Below are 17,619 nucleotides of genomic sequence, written 5' to 3' on the forward strand. Positions count from 1 at the left end.
ACCACAGTACGTGTTTCGGCGAGGCGGCCACTGGAGACACCTGACTTTCCCAATGGGCTCTTGTCAGTGTTTGCTGCACAGACAGCCACAGGGCGCCCTGCACCCTCTCTGCGAGGCCACTGTGGGGCTGCCTCTGTGGGGCCTTTTCCTGATTTTCACAAATCTCAGTGAAGTTCTTTTTTTATAACATTGGCTGATTAAAAATTCCAGCCTCCCTGGACCCCGTCTCAATTCTGTTTCCTCAATCCTGGACAGGTGGTATGACTGTCAGTAATATTTTGCAGTGAGGAGGCATGTAACCAATCATGCCTGCTGGTTCCATGGGTCTCACATTATGTTTGTACTAGAGGCCCGATGCATGAAATTCCAGGGGTGAAGGGTGGGGGGTGGGAATCCCTCAGCCCAGCCTGTACCCTCTCACTATCTGGGACCCTTTGAGGGATGTCCAGCTGGTGGTTTAGTCCAATTAGGCCTAAACCAGCAGTTGGACATCCCTCTCACAATCCAGGATCCCTCACTCCTAAGTGCCTACCTGCTTGCTCCTTACTGCTTGGCTCGCTGCTTCTTAGCGCTGCCACAGAGGCAGGAGAGGCTCCCACCACTGCCTCTGCACTCACCAGCCATCAGCCTGGCTTCTGACTAAGCAGTGCTTCAGCTGTGGCAGCTCATTGACCACTAGGGGGCAGTTCCTGTTTTGAGCATCTTCCCCCTGGTGGTCAGTGTGTATCAAAGCAACCAGTCATTCTGTTCTGCCATAATGGTCACTGGGCTTTTATTATATACACTAGAGGCCCGGTGCATGAAATTTGTGCACTGGGTGGGGGTTGTTCCTCAGCTCAGCCTGTACCCTCTCCAATCTGGGATCCCTGGAGGGATGTTAAACTGGGATCAGGTCTAAATGGGTAGTCGGACATTCCTCTCACAATCCAGGATTGCTGGCTCCCAACTGCTCACCTGCCTGCCTTCCTGATTGCCCCTAACCACTTCTATCTGCCAGCCTGATCACCCCCTAGTCACTTCCATGCCAGCCTGATTGATGTTTAACTGCTCCCCTGCCAGCCTGTTTGTTCCCAACTTCCCTCCTCTGCCGGCCTGGCCACCTCTAACTGCCCTTCCCTACAGGGTTGATCACCTCCAACTGCCCTCCCTTGTAGACCTGGTCCCTCTCAACTACCCTCCCTTGTAGGCCTGGTACCTCCCAGCTGCCCTCCCCTGATGACCATCTTGTAGTGGCCATCTTGTGTCCACATGGGGGCAGTATCTTTGACCACATGGGGGCAGCCATCTTGTGTGTTGGAGTGATGTCAATCTTCATATTACTCTTATATTAGATAGGATAGAGGCCTGGTGCATGGGTGGGGGACGGCTGGTTTGCCCTGAAGGGTGTCCCGGTTCAGGGTGAGGTTCCCTTGGGGAGTGGGGTGGCCTGGATGAGGGGCCCATGGCAGTTTGCAGGCTGGTCATGCCCCCCAGTGACCCAAGTGGAAGCCCTGGTATCTGGAATTTATTTACCTTTTACAATTGAAACTTTGTAGCCTGGAGCAGAGCCAAGCCTCCTGCTGACTCCATGGCTGGCAGCCATAGGGTATGTGGAAAGCTTGGCTTCCTCTATTGACAAGGAAACTCAAGCCTCTCTCAACTGCTCTCTGTGGCTGCAGCCATCTTGGCTGGGATTAATTTACATACTCACTCTGATTGGCTGATGGATGTGGCTTGAATGGAGTGATGGCTAATTTGCATATTACTCTTTATAAGGTAGGATAGATAGATGTCAGTTTCAGTGGAGGGAGTAGAAGGCAGCAGACTTTTGGTTAGTTTGTCATTATTTTTTATTATTGGCAGTAGCATTAACCTTCAGGAACATGAATAGAGCGAATAGAGCACAGGGAGAATGTCCTGGCCTCCCCGGCAGTGCGTCCTTTTCAGGAATCCAGCTCTGTGCGGGGAACGGAACCATTTGCACTTTCAATCAAGGGTTTGTCTCCTTGTCCCTGGGCAATTGCACAACTCTAATATTGACCTTCACTGAAGTCCTTTGTTTTGTACCCTAACAGCCTGAAGCATTAAAAATGCGTGTTTACTTAATTTGTCCTGGCATGCAGTGTAATTACAAGCAGTTTGTTTTCTCTGTTGTAAAATACGGTCTGGAGAAGGAGTAAAGTAATGTGGAAAATTAACATCGTGATGTACTGTATGGCGGAATAACACTAAAACGCCGGCAGTGCTCGCACTGGAGGTGCTGGGGGTGGTGTGCGTGGGAGCAATAAAGAATTAAATGCCTTTTTCTCAACTATATTTGCATGATTTTCAACTGCAGTAAAATTAATCTGATCTGCCTCTCAGAATGAATAGCCCAGCAACAGAACCCAAGTCCACACAGAGCCGAGTGGGGCCTTGGCGGTTCCGGGTTCCATTTCTGTGTGTGTGTTAATGGCGGGACGTGGAGGGACACAGTCCATGGCTGAGTCCCAGGCTCGGGTCCCCAAGGGCTCCGGCAGGTGTGTGATTTGGGTCCGTGTAAGGACAGGTGGACCCGGATGGAAGTGGGGATGCAGGACAGGGCACTGCCTCTGTGGGTTGCCTGTGGCCTCTGTCTCCCCTGTCACTGGACAGGTGTGGCCAGCTCAAACGTTCCTTGTAAGTCTGTCTTGCTCTTGCTGCCAATCATTTGGTGATGCTGGCTATGAAGGACACTGTGTCAGCAACGGATTACATTGTGTCATTTACCAAACTTCAGGCGATCACAGACAAGAAACATAATAAGCCTCTTCGATAAAGGAAACGGACTCACTAATTCATTACTGAGGCAGGTGTCTGCCTGTGAGCCTGGGTGTCTGTACACACGCGTGTGTGAAGCAATGCTGATGCTGCGTGTTCCCTCCTACCCCCTATTTGCTAGTTTCAAACAACTCTAGACCACAAAGCCCCTTCAGACACCCAGTGTGTGACTCAGCCTCACCCCTCAGTTGACATCTGTCCTTCACTGGGTGACCTGCCTGCAATTGGCCTCATTCACAGCAACATGTTTTTTTTTTTTTTTTTTAAAATCCTCACTTGAGGATACTTTTTTCCATTGATTTTTTAAGAGATAGTGGAAGGGGGCACAGAGAGACACATCAATGAGAGAGAGACACATCCATTGGCTGCCTACCGCACAAACCCCAACTGGGATGGGGATCGAACCTGCAACCCAGGTACATGCCTGTGACCCTCTGATGTGCAAGCCGACACTCTAATCACCTAGCAACACCAGCCAGGGCCATAGCAACATGTTTTTAAAATGAGCTTGCTGCAACCTGGGTCTTCTAGGGACACGGGAAGCCTTTGGTATTGAGTTTGCTCTGACGTGTCTCAGACGCTTGTGCTTCCTCTGTGCAGAGGGTCCTCACGCAGGGGACCCAATCCCCTTCCGAGAGCTGCCAGCTTTGTCCCAGAGGGAGCACGTCTGAGCTCCCCGAGCTGTGCTCAGACCCGGTTTACCAATGTGTCCCACCATTGGACACAACCTTACCTTTACCATGAAGTGGGTAGGGTTGGCTATAAGAGACAAGGGTCTTTTTAACCGCAGCCGAGGAGCAAAAATCCCGCTGACTTGACCTGATCAGTCTGCGCAGGATGGTCATTACAAGAGGTCAAGCTCTGCAAGTATCTTAAGAATGTAATTCATGACCTTTTGGGGATATAATCGATAGTCTTAGAAACCGCGAGTCAGCCAGATAGCTCTTTCTGGGCAGGGGGTGGGGAGGTGGCGCGAGCTTCCTGTCTGTGCAGTGTTTGTGGTTTGTCTGCTCCAAGGCAATCCCTGTGCTGGCAGTGACCATAGCCTTTCCCCACACCAGCCCGGGAGAGGCCAGTTCACCCTCAGCTCCGTCTCCCCTAATCCACACGGTGTCCCCTTCCTCCTCGAGCTGTGTGTGAGGGACTGCCTGAGAGGGTCAGCTGCCTCGGAGAGGTGCCTCCATCCGTTGCCTGGACGGGACACTCAGCCAGCGTTATCACAGTGCAGGCAGTAGCCCATATCTCATTCCAAGCTGGGCCAGCTGTCCTGACTAACCCCAAGTTCTGTAGGTTTCCCTGAGTCTTTTTCCCATTCTTCAGGCTCCCCAGCAGCACAGACTGTCCACTGCATCCCCAAAGCCACTTGAATTTCAATTCCTAGGTTGTTTAGCTTTTAGAAAACATTGGAAATAATTTTTGATTTACAGAAAAGTTGCAAACTTGCCCAGCGTTCCTGGGCCCACCATCCTGGTCCTCCTGCCATCAACATTGTGTGTCCCTGGGGCAGAGGTGAGAGGTGGATGTGGGGACAATGTCCTCTTTCTGCTTTGGGGTGCCACCCAGGGTCTCTGCTGCAAGCCTCCTCACATCTCCCCGGTCTCTCACCCATGATGGCTCTCAGTCTGTGTCTCTTGTGGACATTACTTTGTAAAAACTTCCTTCAGTTTGAGTTTGCCTGATGCTTCCTCCTGATTATATCAAAGTGATGCATCTGGGCAAGAGAAACCGAAGGGGTGATGTGGTGTGATTTTCAGGGCGTCATATCTGAAGGCACGTGGAGTCTCCCAGTCATCTCTCTCCTGGTGATGGGACCTTGACCACAGGTTAGGGTGGTGTCTACTGGGTCTCCACAATAAAATCACCATGGCTCCCTCTTCACTGATTAATACTGGGGAGGGGTCGACACTTGAAATTGTACAAATACTCAGTGTTTCCTCCAGCTGTTGCTCAGCAGCTGTAGCATCTCTTGGTAAACCCAGCCCGTGACAGGCGGTAAGGGAAGTTAACGGTGACTTACCATTTCTATAATTCATTCCACATTTATTAGTGGATACTTTTTCCTTGAGGAAGTTTTCTCCCTCCACAGCCTCCCCCTGCCCTGTGATTTTAACATATTCAGTGCCATGTTGGGAATTATGAACCTTTAGGCTGGTTCTGGCCTGTGTCAGCACCGGTCCAGGTAGGAAGCTTGGCTGAAATGTCTGTTGGAATTAAGTCTTTTATTCAGGAAGTATTTATATGTTGGGTGCTATTTTATTTTATTTTATTTATTTATTTATTTATTTTCTTAAAATAAGTTTTTATTGTTCATATTATTACAAATGTTCCCCCCCCCCCCCCACCATTGCTCTCCTCCACCAGGTTCCCACCCCACCCTCTGCCCTTTCCTCACTCCCCATTGTCCTCATCCATAGGTGCACAGTTTATGTTCAGTCTCTTCCCACGCCCCCCTCTCCCCTTTTCCCCAAGAATCGTCAGTTCACTCCCCTTCCATACCTCTGATTCTATTATATTCAATAGTTACTATTGTTCATCAGATTTTTTTTTTAATTTCCTTGGTTTTTAGATTCACTTGTTGATAGTTACATATTTGTTGTTCATAATTTTTATCTTTGTTTACTTTCTCTTCTGAAAGAACCCCCTTCAGCAATTCATATAATTCTGGTTTGGTGTTAATGAACTCCTTTAGCTTTTTTTTTATTAGTGAAGCTCTTTATCTGACCTTTGATTCTGAGTGATAGCTTTGCTGGATAGATTATCTTTGGCTGTAGGTTCTTACTATTCATATTGTATATTTCTTGCCATTCCCTTCTGGCCTGCATGGTTTCTGTTGAGAAGTCAGCTGACAATCGTATAGGTGCTCCTTTATAGGTAACTACCTTCTTTGCTCTTGCTTCTTTTAATATTCTCTCTTTGTCTTTTGCTCTTGGAATTTTAATTATGATGTGTCTTGGTGTGGTCCTCTTTGGATTCCATTTGTTTGGAGTTCTGTGTGCTTCCTGGACTTGTAAGTCTAATTCTTTCACCAGCTGGGGGAAGTTTTCTGTCACTATTTCTTTCAGTATGTTTTCGATATCTTGCTCTCTCTCATCTTCTGGGATCCCCATAATTCTGATGTTGGTTCGCTTGAAGTTGTCCCAGAGGTTTCTTACATTATCTTCAATTTTCTGGATTCTCTTGCCTTCTAGCTTCTGTGGAGGAGTGTCTTCTGGCTCTTTATGTTCCAAATCTTTGACTTGATTCTTGCGATCTTCCCTTCTGTTTTTAGGACTCTGTAAAATATTTTTTATTTCAGACAATGTATTCTTTATTTCTTGTTGATCTCTTATCATTTCTTGATGACTCCTTATTAATTCTAGTTGATCTCTTTTCATATCCTCATAGGTCTTATCCATCTTTTCTAGGAAATTCTTAAAAAACCTTATAAGCGTAGATTTGAACTCTATATCTAGACGCTTTTTGTCCTCCATTTCTTTCGTTTGTGATCTGTTTTGTTGTCGCATTTCGCAGTTACAGATGGGATGGGGTTTCAGGGTGGAGCCTGCAGCTTTGGCTTCTGTCAACCCCGCCCTATGTGGGTCCTTCAGTGCTCGCTGCCGGCTCCTCTGAGAGAAAGGTGCCCTCGATTTTTGCCTGCTGCCAAACAGTCTATGCTCTCACCCAATGAGCCTGGTATTGGGGTTCAGTTCAGTTGGAAGTGGAGTTGGAGGTGGCATTCAGAGCAGTCTGGAGCCCCAGTCTCCTTCAGGCCAGGGCAATCCCACCGCACAGCCGACTGTCCCTTCTCTGCGTGCAGTGTGCGCGCCGCCGGGACCTCCTTTCGCCACTTCCCCAGGGTTCCGCCTTACAGCCCAGCTCCCTATGGCTGAGCCTGAGTCCCCGGGGTCTGGCCTAGAACTGGGGTTCAGAGCAGTTGGGGGCCCAGCACAGTCGGAGTTTTATCTCCTTTCCACTAGGGAACGGCCGCCAGGCACTCTGCCTCCCCCTCCTCTCTGGCTCCGTCCTCTCCGTGCGCGCTGCATGTCTCCGTACCTTGGGCTTTTCCAGCTCCTCTGCGCCTCCTTCTGGTTTTCTCCTTGTTTCTCACTGTAGAATTTCCAGTCAGTCAACCTTCCTGTAGTTCTGGGCAATGTCCGTTTTATATTTTAGTTGTATTTTATTGAAATTGTTGTGTGCGACTGCGGCTATGTGTTTACCTGGGCACAGCCATCTTGGATCTATTTTATTTTTTTAATTTAAATTCATGGCATTTTTCCCCCCCATGCACTTCTTTGTACCTTTGGTTCTCAATAATTCAATGGTCTAACATCTGTTAAATGAACTATCTTAAGATTATTGTCTGCTTAGAATACTGTCTTATGACTAAAAAACAGACAGTAATCCAAATTCTTTGAAATAATCACTCAGATTGTCATTATAAGTTCAAATATTTAAATAGAGACAGTGGTAAAAATGCAAAGAAAGCTTAAATGTTATCAATGGAAGTGGCTAATTCAGAAGTGATGGGGAAAAGTAAAAACTCTTGGAAAAAACATCTTTCCAGGCACTGTGTGTCTGCACTCCTTAGCCTCTTACAGAGACGACACATGGATATTAAAGAATATTTTTTGCAGGATTGGGTGATATGAATGGGTGTTCCTATGCATATAAATGTTTTACTGCCCCTTAGCAGCTGGTATGATCCAAGAAACCAAGATATTTCTTTCTAAGCTTTAAATCAGTAGTTTTATAGAGCACAGAGAATTTTTTATTATAACATAATTCTGTACATAAAATATCACATTAAAAGAAGGAGATAAAGTTTTGTATTTTCATTCTCCATTAATTTGACTGAAAACAATTGCAAAGGAATCTAACCAATCAGAGTTCTTTGTCATGAAGTCCACAGGAATTGAAATCCAGACAGAGGAGATGGAGAGTGATTAGACTCTGGTGAGGAGGTGGGGGCTTTGGTAACTGCATTGAAAGGTTGTTTTTATAGTAGGAAACCCCCCCTCCCCTGAGATAGCTAAGCATCGTGAGAAAGTCATTGTACCCGTGTAGCTTAGCCAAAGTTAGACTAGAATGAATGTGCCATCAAACCTCCAAAGTTTGGACCCCTCTTGAGTCAGCCTCCATTTGAGCAAGAGGCTGGAGGCTGGAGGCCGACAGGTAACGAGTGTCTGCCGGATGCCACGGTGGGGACAGTCCTGCAGGGCCAGCCTCACTTGGGGGTCCTCATAGGTTGGGGTGTCTGTTGCAGCCACAGCATGGTGAACTTCTGGGGCCCCAGCTGCCTCCTCGCCCCTCTTCTCTTCCTGGGCTGATCTCAGGACCTGCCTCCAGCATCCCTCATGTCTCATGGCTGGTGCCTGGGGAGCTCAGCCTGTGACAGATGGAGTAGGGGCTTAACTTTTTGAACTTCCCCAAATACCCACTCAAGAATTAGTGACCACTCTCTTCTCTTTTGAGTGTATTGTAAACAGTCAATAACAATGAGTTTTGACTGAAATCATGGGGATCAAGGCCCATTTTTACAAAATGAGAAAATTTCCCCTACACACACACACACACACACACACACACACACACACACCTGTTCCCCTTGGTGACTTAGCTCATCTGACACTCTGGTCAGACAGCCCCAGATGTCTGCAGGTCTTTGAAAACCTGGCTGTCAAGATAATTTAATCTTCCTATCTCCCACTGCCTGGATGGTGAACAGCAACAATGAGCTTTCTCGAAGGCCAGTCTCCAGGCACCGTCCCCTCCCTGCAATGGTTGTCTGCACCCTGCACTGGGGGGTTGGGATGGGGACTCTATTTGATGCAAAGAAAAGCCAAGCTGAAATGGCAAGTGGCACTTCAGGGGATGCGACCAGAAAGCCCAGGACCACGGACAGCTCCACAGCAGGAGTGATTGTGAAGGGAAGTCTTCAAGTCCAAGGGCCCCTTAAGGAACCATAGTTCTTGTTCCACCAACATCATCACATCAGACAGGTGCTGGCTGCATCTCTGTTCAATAGACCAGCTCACAGAAGCGCCGGGTACCTGCGGTGAGCAACCAAGGTCCTAAGTTGTCCAAAGATTAGTGGGCTGCTGATGTGAGTGCCAGAACCAATTCCTATTCAGTTTTAGGTGCCAGTTGCCGTTATGACCTCACTCTGTCTAAAAAATAATGAATAAATAAAAACCAATTTCTCATCGTCAGTTTTTGTTGCTGGTGCACACTGTACACTTGCTCAGCATGTTGCCTGATGCCTCAATCACTCCTGCACGCTGATCATCATTAAGTAATTGGCTCTTTTGTGGGGACAGTGATTTCCAGGCCACTTTGAGAACCTTTTCCTTTTGGTCTCACCAAACTCTTCTAATGCTTCTCTCGTGACACCAGACATGTTGTCATTCATCTTTATATGCCACCTTGCCTGGCAGATGGGTTTTCAAGGGCAGCTTTGGTCTTTCCTTGTCTAGCCTCTGTGGTCAGTGCAGGCTTGGGTGTCTGGTAGGTCTCCATGATGTACCTGTTGAAAGATTGGAGGTACTTTGAAAAATGTAGCAAAATGCACCAAACTGAGCAGGAGCCATTTTTACGAAAATGTATTTATTGAGAAAATGTTGAGCAAACTTTGAGAAGGAAGTGTGATTACCGAGTTTACTGTGCATGCCGTTTTGGTTTTACCATGAGAATGTGACCAGACAGGCTCCAGCATTGTCAATGAAGCGACTAGGAACAACCCTCTCTTTCCCAGCGTCACACAGCCTAGAGCACAGGACACTCACGACTGTGCTGGACCCATTAGAAACAGGTGCACTTCAGGCTGAAGTGAGCCCTCCTCCCTACCAATCAGTACTGTTTGTCCTCCTTTGATGAATAAGGTTAGATACCCAGTTGCAATATTTTCAAAGGACACTCGGCAAAATCTCCTGGGGGTATTTGTTAAAAAGCAGTAGTATCTCAGGGCCCCACGCCCAGACCTGTTGAATACAAACCTCTGGCCCCGGGGGTAAGGGGCCGGCATGCTGATGTAGCTGCCTCTGTGGATTCCAGTGCACAGAAAACATTTGAAAATCATGTGTGGTGAGCCTTCTGAATCTTTCTCGCTGCACTTGCAGAGGTGGCTTCCAGGGTTTGGCTGTCTTTGTCATGGGATACAACTGTGGCCAGGAGGCATTTGTCCGCACAGGGACATATTCTGCAGCTCCCTTGCAGATAGGTGGATGGGAGTGGGAGTTATGTGTGTCCCTTCTGGGCCAATGGTTAAAGGGTGGTGTCCTCACCCACCCTTGGCTGAGCGCAGACAAGCCTGCCCTGGAGTAGGGGTGAGCCAGCAGGCAAAAGGAGCCTGCTTCCAGACAGGCCCCATGGAAGCAGGTTGAGAATGGACTATTTGCCAATGGAAATAGCTGTATTGGACTACGTGAGTGAGGAATAAGCCCTGAATGGGTTAAGCCACTGAAAAATGAAAACATATTTGCATTGATTCTGGAAGTGGGATGCAGGTGGGATAAACACTTGCTATGGCACAGTTAGCCATCCACTGATGGATAATGCAGGGGAAGTCATCATTGCAGGCGAAGGGCTGGCACATGAAACAGAACTTGGGCAGGACTGCTGCCTACAGTGGCTGGGAAGTCGGGCCTCCTTGCCACCGGGCCGCTGGCTGCAGGGGAATCAATGGAGGAGCCAAGTCACTCATGTCTGATGCCCATGATGGGTGCCATCAGCAAGCGTCCTCTGTACACTGTGCAGGAGGGAAAAAAAAACAAAAAAAACAAAACAACACATCAAGTCTCTTTTGGAGAGCGAAGTAAGAATTTTCTCTCTCGTAGCGAGAGATTTTTATGAACTATTTGATTTCCTAGGAGGGAAATAGAACTGAGAAACAAAACATATTTTTCAGGATGGTTTCTTTTCCAAGACCTTCTGTATTTCATTTTGCTATTAATTTTACTTTGGGCAAACTAAACGACGTTGTGGGCTTACTCTCGACACTCATCGCACATTACAATTAGCATTTTATCACCAAATTCCAAATTAAATATTGTCTTGGTTGGAAAATGACTCCTATGCAGCGCTGTTCTGTGACCTGCGCATGCTTCTCGGTACAGCCTCAGTTTTTCTCATTAGGAATCCAAAAAGTCAAGTGCATTTTCTATTGTTCTCTTTCATTCTCAGAGGGGGTGCACCATGGGAACACAGCTGCTGTGACTTTGAACGTGTGTTTCCTGTAATAACAAGAACACCAGTTACATCTCCGAGCTGAGAAGAGGAGCCTCTGAGATGACTAGAGGGGCAGATTGGGGATGGCCTGTGCTTTAGGGACTCATGTCCCTACCATGTCATGACTCCTGGTTGGAATATTTGTCTATTTCTTTTTTCCTAGAAGCAACTCAGAGCAGTCATTCTAGAAAGCTTGGGAGTCACTTCCTGCAGCCATGCAGAGTTCATTGAGAATGTGCTCCTCCAACCGAAGTGGTGCCAGCATCCATGTGAACAGTGGACACTTCAATAAAGGTGGTCTGACACCCTCTCCTGTCCCTGTCTTCTCTGTCTTGCTTGGTTCATGCTCCAGCATCCTCGACTTTTCTGCTCACGTTTAGTGACATTGACGGTTCAGATGGCAACCCAGGTTCAGTGCGGTGACTGGGCAGCACTGCCCAGCACCAGGATCTACCTGCGAATCCTTGTGGTGAGGCCAGCTCAGAGGAGGCTCAGGGCCTCTGAGGACGGGCAGGAGACCCAAGGACTTAGAGAGGTGCCCCGAGAATGTCAGGGTGTGACAAAGAAACAGAGGACAGAGGAGAAGCCCCCATGGGCATCAGCCAATATGTGTCAGCTCAGCCCCTGGAGCCAGAAGTGGGGTCAGAGCTGAGGAAGTAGGGGACTGAGGGGCAGCTGATGGCACAAGCCTCATGCCACACAGGAGCTGGGTGTGCTCAGGAGGGCACTGGAAAGCCACTGCAGGGTCATGGCAAAGATGGCATAATCAGCTATCTGCTCTGAAAAGACTCAAATAATGCTATGTGTAGGAGCCAGGGTGGGCTCGTGGGTGCCAGTTAGGAGCTTGGACGTGGGGTGGGAATGAAAGATCAGGGCAGGTCCCCTTCCTGAGGTGGGGGCATCAGAGAAACAGTGATGTGAGTAAGGGGCTGCAGAGTGACTGGTGGATGCTGGGAAGAGAAACTCTCAGTGCGAGGAGGCAAGGGTTTCATCTTTAGACCCAGGAACACACACACACACACACACACACATCTACATACACAGCACATGCATGTCTCATGCACATGTACACAACACACAGCTAACGATGAAAGTGGATCTGCGGGGAGAGATGGAGTTTCCATCAGGCACAGAAGTGGTGTCCATATGGAAATGATGACACCGAGTCTTTGTTTAGTAAACCCAGGTCATCTTTCTGTCCTCTAGTCTCACAGGTGTGGGAAGTAATAAAGGTTTAATGGGCCCAGGAAGCCAGGAAGTGGCCGAGCAGGTTTATCTGTCTGAGTCAAAACAACATCAAATATTGGCGTGGCCAGGAGATCTGCGGTCATGTGCATACCTTTGTCTCCAACATGAGGGAAGTTCCCCTGGCTTTCGAATTTCCTAAAGAATGCAGCCCAAGTTTTGTCTTTGAAAGTTTTTTTCTTTAATGGCAAAATACATGTTTGCCTCTGAATAAAAGTGGGCCTTGTTCACAATGGTGACAATCATTAAAAATTTCTACCCTGTCTCATAGTCTGTCCATAGGAAAGAATTGTTTCTAATCAAGTTGATCCAGAAAAGGGCCCAGTGTTGAGTAGTTCTGTTTCATATCTAGCTGCTCTAGGGGAGACAAAGATACTTCTATTTCAGACAACATTTCACCAAGCACGATGGAGCTGAATGCGGACGGTGGGGGCTGCGTCTGCGTCTCACCGCAGCTCAGGGTGAGGGATGGGGAGGCTACTCAAAGGGCACCCAGTTCCACTCTCCCATTTCTGAAGTCTTTAAAACATTGACTTTTGTGACACCAACATTTCGCTGAGAAGTGCCTTGGTTGAAGCAATTAGGGGCGGCAACTGTGATGGACAGTTTGCTCTCTGAAGGGGCGGGGCTGTACGGGTAAGAACAGAGGGAAGGGGCTCCCAGCTTTCATTGATAACAAATCCAGCAGCTCAATCATTTTCTTCATTAAAACAGACATTTTTGTTTCCTGAATGTAGAATACAACAGCATATTTTAGAAAAGTTGGAAATTAAAGAAACACAGAAAAGAAATGAAGAATCTCCATAATTATATTATCCTGAGACAATAACTGTTAAAATTTTGGGCTGTCTTCTGTTTGGGCTATGCAGATATCTGTTCTGTATTCATCTATCCCTGTTCGCTTCCATGGGTATGTATCTATGCCTATGTCTCTCTATGACTGTATCTGTGTCTATACCTATACCTGTATCATCTCCATGTCTTTATCATATCTGCATCTGAACCTGTACTCTATCTGTACCTATTTGTATCTGTATGTATATCTGCACCTATACCTACACCTGCCTCTGGCCCTGTATCTGTGTTCCTACCTGTCCGTGTCTGTATCCACACACATGTCCACACCTAAAGCTGCGGTAACAACACATCAGGAATAAAACTCTGTGTAAAGCACAGAATGGAGTCCTGTGCTTGCTTCTCTAGATGACACCATATTGTGAACATTTTTACATCATTCAATGGCCCTCGCAAGTGTGCTTTCCGAAGCAACTATCTCTTCCAGCCACCTCCTCTCTTTCCGCCGCTGCTTCTGATGCGGGACATGCCGCAAGGCCTCCTCCAGGCAGATGGTGTCTCTCAGAAAGTGTTCTGGCCTCTTGTGTGTCTTTGAGCCTCGGCTGACCACGAGACAGCTGATCAAGCTGGTGCTGAGAGAAAGTGAGCCAGGCCTGGATGGAGGACACCACAGGGACCCGATGGAAGAGCCCGTGGCCCGAGTCCCAGCCACACGGAGCGTCACGTTGCCCTGGGGGAGCCAGGCATGCCAATGGCCACCTCTTCCGGAGTCACGGTGGGTGTCCAGGCGCAGAGCAGTGCCAAGGTGGCACTGCTCACGGTGGCCATCCATGTTTTCCCTTGCCCTTTGCAGCTCTGCCCATGGCTAGCCACCATCACAGTCCCTGGCACTAGGTCTTCTCCTCTCCCAGGGGACCCGGGGACAGAGCCGGGTGGGGGCTGTGGAGTGAACAGGGGGAGGGGATTGAGATCTCTTCCCTCTGCAGCCCCCTCCCCGGAATCATGCCATACTGTGACATCCCCTTCAGGACTCACTGTTTCACAGTCACATGACCCTAAGAGCCAAATCTCCTTTCTCGCACACTGCCAGGGCACTCAGCTCTGGCAAGACCTCCACCTCCCGTTAAGGTGGCAAAGCTCGCCTGGTAATCTGCTTACCTGCGCGGTGCTGGGAGCATGACCTGGCCATTGTGGTGATTAACAGATGCAGTTGGGGATCATTCCTCTCGATTCCAGTTCCAGCACCGATGTGTGCAGGCCACGCCTCGTGGGTGTCTCCCACAACACGCTTTACGCGCCACGAATAAACTCCGGAAGCTACGGAAGGGGCGGAGGAATGAGAGTAAAATAAAAAGGAGTTTTATGATCATTGTGAAAAATTTATGGAGTAGAGCGGGCGTGGAACTCTATAAAACAGAACGGGCTCTGACCAGCCCAGCACAAGTGCGCACGTCCCTTCCTGTGGCTTATGAATTATTGCCACCGAGGAGCCCGGGATTTACTTCTTAGCGCCGAATCTTTTCGAAGCTGTGATCCCAAACCACGTTGCTGTTAATTGGAAATGCCCCCACCAGGCGGGGAAGAATTAGTCTTGGGAAGCCGTATCCCACAGGTCAGTTAGCTCTGTGATTTACAAAAGGGCGTCTGCACAGCCTAGAGCTTTATTCAAAATTCACAGCCGGACGACAGAAGGAGAAAGAACAGGTTTCTTTCAGGTTGCTCTGTACCCTGACATACATATAATTTAAATATTTATCCACTGGGAGAGGCCACAGCGCCCGGGCCCACTGGTGCCAACCGCGACAGACCCTGGGGCGTGAGCCTGGCGGACGCGGGCCTGTGTTTTGCTGGTTGATTGAATAGCACGTAGCAGTTTTCTTGAGAAACCCCCACCACGATTTCAAAACACATCAGTTTCAATTAAACTCTAAGGGGAAAAAAAACATACAAAAACGTGATCACTAATTCTGGGCTGTAGTTACTTACTGTGGATCTGGCTGCTTTCAAAGGGAAAGGAGATTGATGGAGACTTAACCAAATGACACCCAATCACCGGAAACTTTTCTTATTACACCTGCAGCGATGAAATTGCCAAATGGTGTCCTTCTGGCTTGCATCCTCAATAACACCGGAATGTGCGTGCTGGAGAAATCTAAAGCACGGCGGTGAGGGTGATGTCGACTGAATGCTCTGAGATGAAGAAGCCTCTGATGATACTTATTTTATTTGTGTCATCTGCAGAACTGACAGCTGACTTACCACAGGGACGTGATCCCGGCAAAGCCTTCCTGTGTGTGGGTGTGGAACTCTCACGTGGTGGCCATGTGGGTGCAGCTGGTGGGACGGGGCTCTGCCTTGTTAAGGTTTACTTGATAGCGACTAATTAGGAAGATACAATTATAATGCATTGTGCTTGTTATTTAAAAAAGAGAAGCTTAAATACCAAAACAATGTTTTACATTTGGACACAGTTTCCATGTGGATATATATTTTTTTTAATCTATAAATTAGACCTACTTATATGTATCTATAGATGGAGAAGCCCAAGAAATCTATTGTTTTCATGTTAGTGTCACCCACAATTTAGAGCTGAATATTAGGCATTTTCATAGGAGAGAAACGAAGAAAAGGAATATCTTGTACGATACTCGTACCGACAAGTCAGATGGATTTCCCACAGGGTAAACGTGAAACAATGGATCTGCTTTGGGCTCTAAGTCTTGGCTGATGGAAAGGCCGCCCACACCCAAAGGCCCTTCTGTCCCCACTCCTGCACAGACTCTAACACACAGGATGTGTCGGGTGGACCTCCTCCAGCTGCTCCCCTCGGGGTCACAAGGCCTTGTTTTAGACCCACTCACGCAGAAACGGCAGTACCATAATTATGAGATCCACAGCCTGGTGGAGGGAGGGCAGCGAGGGGAAAGGATGGGCCATTGGTTGGGGAGTGGTACCCCGAGCAGGAGGAGTGGGGACCCTGGACCAGCGAAGTCAGTGGGGATGTGTGCTAACTGGGAGACCCCCAGGTCCGTCCTGGGGTAGCTTTGTTTTTGTTTGTTTGGACATTTGTCCTCTGCACTTAGTTGGAGCTGTCCCCAAACCTAGGCAGGCGCCAGTTTTTCATTTGGGAACCGTCTAGGCCAGTGGTCAGCAAACTCATTAGTCAACACAGCCAAATATCAACAGTACAACAATTGAAATTCATTTTGAGAGAGCCAAATTTTTTAAACTTAAACTTCTTCTAATGCCACTTCTTCAAAATAGACTCTCCCAGGCCATGGTATTTTGTGGAAGAGCCACACTTAAGGGGCCAAAGAGCTGCATGTGGCTCTTGAGCCGCAGTTTGCCGACCATGGGTCTAGACAACACAGCTGAGATGCTGAGACACACACGAGAACGCGAGGTTGTCTGTTAGAGGGGACAGGCCACCTAGGGGAGGTCCGGAGGAGAAGGCCATAGCGATCACAAGTGCGTGGCCCCTTGTCTGGGGACTTGGTTCTACCTGCAGGGTACAGAGGGGCCTGCCTGTGGGCTCCCCTTTTTATTTTTCACAAAATGGGTTTATCTCTAGACCAGAATTCTCAGTGTAGAAAGACAGCGTGCATGTGTGTCTCTGTGTGTGTATGCATGTGTATATGTGTGCACATGTTTACATGTACATATGTGCAGGTGTTTGTGTTGTGTGTGTGTTTGCATGTAAGCATGCATGCAAATGTGTGTGTGAGCTGCACTGAGCTGGATGCAGAACAGCTTGATGGAAGGGCTGGCATGTATCTGTTGGCTGACGGGTCTTGTGCTTTCATGGAAATGCACCCATTTGGAGTGACAGCCACCCTTTGAAGGACTCGGCCATACCCAGACAGGCATCCTGTTGGGAAGGCAGAGGGAACCCAAACACCCGCCTAGGGGTGCCCCAGCCCCTGTCTCTGCATCTCCCGTAAGTGGCCAATCTGCTGGGTTCTTGAAACATGGAAAGCATTCTCCCTCCCCCAACCCCCTTTTCCGATAAAAATCATACTTCTTTAAAAGCCCAGTTCCCGACAGACAAATAGCAATCATGACGGTGTCCACCTGATAGACACTGGATTGGCTCTCTACACAAGAACCACAGGAAACCTGTCTGTTACAAACAAACCCATGAGCACAGCCCCGGGCTGTCTGACTTTCCTAAAGCGGCACTTAACATCTCTCCACGCGATCTGCCGTTTCAGGGACTGATTAGCACAGTGGTCATCCACGGCCTTGCATCTCCTTCCCTGGGTGACACATTAGCCCAGCGCCACTCTACCACCGTTAAAACCACCTCAGCCTCCCGTCAGCTCGCCCTGTGGCCCTATTAACAAAGCATGCTTATCGTAAGGGGCAAGGTGACCGACCAGATGTTCTGGTTCTTAAAAGATCCATTGGGGTCCCAGTGATTTCCGCCGAGCGATGGATTGTCCCAGATTGTCCTGCCGAGAGAGGAGTGGCCCGAAGGCTGCAGGCAATGGGAAGCTCTGGCTGCTTCCTGGGCACCTGGGGTAGGGGCAGAGAGCCCCGGAGCCTGGGTTTGTCCACAGGATGCAGATGGACACTTGGACGACCCACTACCTATTCAGT

This window comes from Pipistrellus kuhlii, unplaced genomic scaffold (assembly GCF_014108245.1).
Source record: "Pipistrellus kuhlii isolate mPipKuh1 unplaced genomic scaffold, mPipKuh1.p scaffold_m20_p_6, whole genome shotgun sequence".
NCBI lineage: Eukaryota > Metazoa > Chordata > Mammalia > Chiroptera > Vespertilionidae > Pipistrellus > Pipistrellus kuhlii.